This window comes from Suncus etruscus, chromosome 17 (assembly GCF_024139225.1).
Source record: "Suncus etruscus isolate mSunEtr1 chromosome 17, mSunEtr1.pri.cur, whole genome shotgun sequence".
Taxonomy (NCBI): Eukaryota; Metazoa; Chordata; class Mammalia; order Eulipotyphla; family Soricidae; genus Suncus; species Suncus etruscus.
In genome coordinates this window covers 39,903,665-39,911,847 of record NC_064864.1, presented here as the reverse complement: position 1 = coordinate 39,911,847, position 8,183 = coordinate 39,903,665, and positions in this window count along the sequence as shown.

The following is an 8,183-nucleotide window of genomic DNA, read 5'->3' as shown; positions in this document are numbered from 1 at the left end:
CAGGCAGAGCCGGCCAATCAGGACTCGCGATACAGCGTGGTCAGGCGGAGCCGACCAATCAGCGCTCGGGGCCGGGCCCAGCTTTAGCTCCAGACCCAGGTGCAACGCCCGGCGGCGGGGCCTGGCGGTTCGGTGGCGGCGTCCCGGGTTGCTTGCTGCTTCTTCACGCTCGGCTGGTCCGGGATGACCCACGACGCTCTTGGAGCCCCCCAAACGACTTCTAGACCCCGGCTTACCCCTTGCCGCGAAGCCCCGCAAGAAGGGCGGGAAAAAGTCTGAGGAGAACGCCTGGAAGAGAAAAAGGACTTTGCTCCTCATCGCCTTGACCATACCAGTCAGGCCACTCACCTGCTAGGAAAAGGCTCCTAGATGCCAACGGAGGAGTTCGGAGTTTGGAGTTTTAAACAAATTCTCTTCAAGGCCTCGAGTGTTTCTGTCTACCACAGTCCTCTAACTACTAGGGCTTCTCTGTGGGATTATCAAGCCACCCTGGTGTGCTTTTGTCTAAAAAAACCCAAAATCTTATCTTCGCAAATTCCACCTCAACATCAACTTCTAAGAAATCCATTAAGCTCCTGCTCCTTTTTAGCACCTTTGCTTTTTTTTTTCTTTCACATAGCCAAGCGATCAGATGGAAGCGAGTTAAAAGCACCATGCCTAAGGGAGCTTGCTTGTCAAATCCATATTGGATGTGATTAACCCATCTGTGGGTGTCAATCAGGAAAACAACAAAACTGTGGAAATGCTCCTTCATCAATTAAGGCGGTGTTTAAGTGGGATGAACAGAAATCTAATCTTATTTTAATCTTATCTTACCCTATTTGGTGGAAGTGAATGATCAAGCCTGGAGAATGATGCTCACTTTTTCTGAGACCATAGATTAGCCTCATATTAAAAATAGAAATCATGGATTGCAATTCTTTTCACTTAGAAGCCCAAAAGTCGGCTATGAATGTAGGTTGCATGAATCTGATCTATTTATCACAGTGTCTTCATATATTTGAGTAACTGCTGTATCTGGAGACAATGTTTATGTCAGGGAAAGCAGGCTAAAGGCAAGAGAAGGAAAACTAAGAAACAAGTTGATAGAGCCTAACAGTTCCACATGATCCAGAGACTAACCCAATCAGTTGCTAGGACTCCCTAGAAAAGAAAGAATGTATCCGGCTAAAAGATGAAGATCATCAAAACGGCTTTGAAATACCTTCCTTCTCAGATTGCAATTTATGACAATAATTTGGCTTTGCAATAATTTATTCAGTACCTACTTAAAAATAAGTCTTTCAGAGTCTAGAGCCATAGCACAGCAGTTAGGGTGTTTGCCTTGCATGCAGCCAACCTGTGTTGAATCTCTAGCATCCTATATGGTCTCCCTAGGCTGCCAGAAGTGATTTCAGAGTGCTGGTGGGTGTAGCCCAATCCCCTCCCGTCAAAAGAAAAAGACTTTCAGAAAATGGAGCCACAAACTGTTATCATCAGTGTAACAAGTAGCTTGAATTTCTAGGTTTCAGCATCCAAGATGTTTATTCGCTGGGAGACACCAATCTTATTTTCTGGATTTGCCTTCTATGGTGAAAAAACTTAATGTCAGTTTTATAGTATGTGCATACATACATAAGTACAAAGCTTACCACAATGTGACAAAGGTTATAAATTTCTACATTATAACCGGGTCTGGGAACAATCTGAATGCCCAACAGACAAGTGGGTAAATAAACTGCTAGATATATGTACATATTAGAAAAAAAATGAAACCCTACCTTTTGTTGCAATGTGAATGGAGCTAAAGCGTGTAATGTTAAGTAAAATGTCAGAGGGAGAAAGAAAAATGCAGATGCTCTCACTTGAGTCATATAAAGTCTCTAAGGGTCCATTAATGACCCCTGTCTTGTTAATAACATCCGAAACATCCTAATCAGTAACCAGCTGTACATATGCTTTCTCTCCATCAAGTTTCATAAAGGTGAGGCCTTAGCCACATCACTGTCACAGAACTTTTTCAGAGCATCTTTCATCTGATTCTTGTGACAATGACAGCCACAATGAACATAAAAGTGTTGTTGACTATCTTCTTGGTGTCCATAGAGAACCTGATGGTTGCACAGTATTAGGTTTGTTTCTTTCAGGGTGCTCTTCAGTTGATGTCTGACTCCCTTTGGATCTGCAGTCTTGGACTGTCGAAAGCTGGTGAGATGCAACTCAGTGCTGTGACTTTTCAACATTGCCTTTTCTTGGCATTCAAAGCTTTCACATTGGCTTTAGCTCAGGAGGGAAAGGATTTCCTTCTATGCATTTGGTACCAGCTTTGTGAAAAGCCAATTTAATTTTTATTTTTGCTTTAAAAATTTTAAATTGTTATCAGTTACAAAGTTGATGATTGAATTTCAGTCATACACTGTTCCCAAACACATCCCTTTATACTTCCCTCTATTTCCCCCCTGTCCCCATTCTCCCAGTCTACCTCTATGGCAGAAAACTGTCAGAAACCATTCTCTCTTAAAGCCAATTTTTAAAAGAAAACATGTGAAAGGTATAAAATTCAGAGTAGGAGACTATATGTACTATATATACTCACTAGCAAGTCTTCCACCCTCATCATGAGCCTTCTAGAGGCAGAACTATTACTATTCTTCTGTACTCACTTCTAGAGATATTCAAATATTTCTAACTATGTGAGCACATAATATCCTTTCTCCATTTTATTTTTGCACAAATGGAAGTACATTACACTCTGTTGTAGACCTAGTTTTCTCTGGTGATTGCATTCAAGATTTCTTTCAAAGGCTACCTCATATTCCACTTATACTGTGGTAAAGATATTTCTATTATTTCTAACAATAATGTTTGTTATTTTAACAACATACATATATATTTACACTATATATATACATATACCATATACCTCATTCTTTCACAGACTACCTCATATTCCAATAATCTACAGGACTGTAAGTTAAAAGCCTTGGACTTTAGTTTTGATTAGTTTTTGATATCTAGGAGATCAGCCTTAAACTGGTTTTTTTCTCTGAAAAGAGGAATTCATAATTTAGGAAACACATAATTTCTAAAACGAAATGGATGACAGATTACTTTAAATTCCAAATTTTAGGTTCTTTGCTCTAGCTACACACATTACAAAGTTTTCTGTAGGGAAAGAGACACTCTTTAAAATTCTGATCATTATCATGATTTTAAATATAAAGTGTTAAACTAATTCATGCATGCCTATTAAGAAGTCAAATATTTCTATTGGTAAAGATAATTTTACTATTTCTAACAATAATTTTTGTTATTTTAACAATATTAGTTTGGTATTATACTCCCCTTTGTACTCTCAAGTCCCATTTTCAGAGGTAACCACTTTGGACTTTCCTGGATATTTCTCAATAGTTGTTTGAATGACCAGTTTCACTCATGTGGAATATAAATAAAACAAACTTGTAGGCCAGAGCGATAACATAGTGGTAGGGCATTTGCCTTGCACGCTGCCAACACAGGACAGACCCTGGTTCGATTTTCAGCATCCCATAAGATCCCCTGAGCCTGCCAGGAGCGATTTCTGAGTGTAGAGCCAGGAGTAACCCCTGTGTACCACCTGGTGTGATACAAAAATAAAAGACACACACACAAAAACACACACACACATACACACACACACAGCCAAGCCAAACCAAGCCAAAACAAAACAAAAAAACTTGCCCCCCAAACCTATACTAACTTCAAGATTCATAGAAAACTATGGTAGTTCAGAGGAATGAGCAGACAGGTTCATTTATGTTGTGATAACAATGGAACTTTGTTGAGGAAGTGGTAATTTCATAATAGTGCAAACCAATGATTAACTGAAATATAAATAAAAATAAAGGTTTGCCAACCAAAGGTGAATATTATTAACTAATTTTAAAATATTAAATTAAAATATGAAATATATACATCTGATAAAAGTACTATAGAGAAAGACAAAGGGACTACATCACACAAAATAGACTTCAAAGAAAATTTGATATAGTAGAATAAAGGGGAATGCCTCACAGTGATGATAGGTTAATTCACTAAGAAGACAAAAATCCAAAGTATGTGCCATTTGAACATCTAGTTGGTTCTTAGACACAGTATTGGGCATGTTAGGCCATCATGGAAGTGCTCAGAGAAGAATGAATTAATTCACCAGAGGTAGTACCACTGTTTTTGATGGAAGAAAGCAACATACAGAAAAGCATATATAATGTGGTACTATTATATCCCTCCATACATACATAATATATAATATACTTATATATATTTATGATACTTATTATATATACTTATGCCAATATACTATATATACATATTTATAAATTTATATTTTGTATACAAAATGTCAATAAGTGATGAATACATAGTTGATTAGTAAGGTGGTGGATGAGATGAGTAATGTGGGTGGCATAAATAAAGTGAGTAGAGGAAAAAAATTAAACAAGAAGTCAAGCAAAAAACAAATGTGCATTTAAAATATCACATTTGGGGGCCAGAGCGATAGCACAACAGTAGAGTATTTGCCTTGCATGTGGCCAACCCAGACAGACCCCAGTTCCATTCCCAGTATTCCAGAATTTCCTCTGAGCCTGCCAGGGCAATTTCTGAGCACTGAGCCAGGAGTAACCCCTGAGCGCCGACCCAACCCTCTCCAGTAAATATCACATTTATGCATTTATATAAAAGGTATTTATAAAGATATTTAACATATTCTCATGTTAAAATAGAATATATCTCATATATATAAAAGAATAAAAAAATTTTTTGTTGTGTTAGGGGAATTTGGGCCATACCTGGTGATACTCTGAAGCCACTCCCTTGGTGCTTGGGAGACTGGATCAGAGAAGCTGCTTTGGGTTGGCAAGTAGCATTCAAGGTAAGAACCTTAACCTTTGTTGCTATTTCTCAAGCCTCGTAAGTTTTTTCTTATTCAGTTATTTAAAGCCATTTAATGATTTGATGTTGTATATTGTTGTTGTTGTATTTGGTTGGGTCACAACCAGCAATACTCAGGACTTACTTCTGGCTATGCTCTTAAGGATCATACCAGGTGTGCTCAGAGTGCCATATGTGATGCTGTAGATCAAACCTGGGTAGGCCATGCAAGGCACACACCCCTATTCACTGCACTGTCTCTCCAGCCCTTGCTATTTACTTCAAATCACACCTCTTACCATGACCTATCTGATCTGGTCTCCAACCTAACATGCTATTACTCTCCTCTCCCCATATAATCTTTCAAGACACAAGGCCTTTGCAATTCCCCTTTCCTTTGAGGTGCTATTGCTGTAGGTGCCTATACAATAGCTGCCCATTCCTTCTTCATCCACTGACCATTAATTTTTTTTTCTTTTTGGGCCACACCCTGTGACACTCAGGGATTACTCCTGGCTGTGTGCTCAGATATCGCTCCTGGCTCGAGGTACAATATGGGACACCAGGGATCGAATCCAGGTTCCTCTTAGATCGGCTGCGTGCAAGGCAAATGCCCTACCACTGTGCTATTGCTCCGGCCCCTAGAACACTGATTTTATTGGAGAGCAACACATCCCCAGACTAGCTCTTCCAGACAACTAGTTCTCCCAGACACCTTTGAGGCTATGAATGACACAACCTTGGCCAATAGGATTTAAGTAGAAATTGCTGGACAGGCTCCTGGCAAGATTTTTTATTTTGGTTTTTCTCCTTTCTCTTCTTCCCTTTGTTGTGGCAATGACAAGAGCTATGCACTTTAACAACTCTGGGATCACAATCCTTTTAAATCATGATGCTTACTTCTCAGAAATGCAGGGGGGGGGGGTGATTTTCCTTTCTGCATGAACCACAGCAGTCCAGTGAAACAACCTACACCTTCTGACAGAAATGGCCTAGTTTTGACTGAATAAAATAATATGATCGGTAAATTCTTTCAGGACTTTGTTTCAGAATGAGACTGAAGCCCCACCCTGCCACCAGTAAACCCAGCAGTCCCGCCCATCTTCCCTTCAGAAAAATGGTCTGGCTCCTCCACCAAGCTTCAAAAGAAAATAATTGCTGCCGATCCCAGGTATCAGCTGTTCCAAGCTGATACATCTGTGGCATTCTGAGATGGAGGGTGTGTGTATGTCCCGTTTATGGCCCAGCTCCACAATTTAACTTTATCAAAATATCAAGCCACCAAATTCGTTTCATATCTATAAATCCTGGACAGCATAACATCAAGGACAGTGACACCTCAATATTTTATATACTGCCAGCCCAGGAGTATCACAGGAAATCTGATGGGAAATTTACATAGTAATCTATCAAGCTCATTGAACCTAACCAGTAACATAGAAGGCTCAGCTAGCACCAACCATGGCCCAGTAAATACTTCGATACTGACTTTAGAAACATCATGGAGAAATATAACAATTATTTCAACTTCACCCTTGTTAATGTAAATTTTGATTATTCCATTTGCCTATGTGTTGCAACAACTAATATAAAATTGTCCATGCCACCTGGAGGAAGGCTATGGAGGTGAGTGGGAAATTGGGGACATTGTTGTAGGGAAGGTCACACTGGTGGCAGGATTGGTGTTTGAACATTTAATGCTTAAAACAGTTGTATTGGGGCCGGGCGGTGGCGCTAAAGGTAAGGTGCCTGCCTTGCCTGCGCTAGCCTTGGACGGACCATGGTTCGATCCCCAGGTGTCCCATATGGTCCCCCAAGCCAGGAGCAACTTCTGAGCACATAGCCAGGAGTAACCCCTGAGTGTTACCGGGTGTGGCCCAAAAACCAAAAAAAAAACAAAAACAAAAACAAAAACAAAACAGTTGTATTATGAACAACCTGGTAAATCACGATGTAAAAATTAGAAAAAAATCTTTAATAAAAAACATGGTACTTGCACACATCAGCTGCAAAAATGTGTATGTGTACATACCCATATATACCTACTCTGATTGCAGCCAGCTGTGACAGAGGATTACAAATGGTAAGTGGGAGGTAGGGGTTAATTAAAGAACTAATTCAGAGCTGTGACATTCACACCTGGGCACCATAGGAATTTTATAAAAAAGCACTCTATCAGCTTCATCCTCTACCTCCTCTTTGCTTCTCTGAATTTTCTTGCCATTAAAATGATTGAGGGGCTAGAGCTAAAGATCTCAAAGTATTTTTCCAGATCTCTTGGGAACATATTGGACCCCACTGCAAACTCTGTGAATCAGAAACTGAGAGAATAGAGACTCTGTAATCTATGATTCAGTAAACTCTTGTTTGTTTTTGTTTTTTGTTTTTGTTTGTTTCTTGGGTCACACCCGGCAGCGCTCAGGGGTTACTCCTGGCTCTAAGCTCAGAAATCGCCCCTGGCAGGCACAGAGGACCATATGGGATGCCAGGATTCGAACCACCATCCTTTTGCATGCAAGGCAAACGCCTTACCTCCATGCTATCTCTCCAGTCTCGATTCAGTAAACACTTTAGGTCATTCTTCAGCATGCTAAAGCTTGAGCAGGGATTCTTGAACATTTTCCACTTAGCACCTCCTTATTCAACTCAATAAATGTAACACAGGTTAAGTGTTCCCAGAAGAACCTCAAATTAAGAGGTTTCAGTATACACAATGATAAAAAAATTAATTCAAATTCAACCATTTAATAACTTCATAGATCTTTAATTCTATGCTGTACTTACAAATTATATTCCTTACGCTTTACCCTACAGTTCCACGTTGCAGCAAATTGTATGATTTCATTTTAGTGTAGTCTTCTTTTTTTTTTGGTTTTTGGGCCACACCCGGTGACGCTCAGGGGTTACTCCTGGCTATGCGCTCAGAAGTCGCTCCTGGCTTGGGGGACCATATGGGACGCCGGGGGATCGAACCGCGGTCCGTCTCCTAGGCTAGCGCAGGTAAGGCAGGCACCTTACCTCGAGCGCCACCGCCCGGCCCCTAGTGTAGTCTTCTTCCATTGAGTACATAGATCACAGTTTCCTTATCTAGGCTACATACTAAATTGTTTCTACAGCTCAAACATTTGTTTAGAGATGTCTTCTCTGGTCTTTTTTTTTTTTTTTTTTTTTTTTGGTTTTTTGGGCCACACCCAGTAACGCTCAGGGGTTACTCCTGGCTATGCGCTCAGCAGTCGCTCCTGGCTTGGGGGACCATATGGGACACCGGGGATCGAACTGCGGTCCGTCCTAGG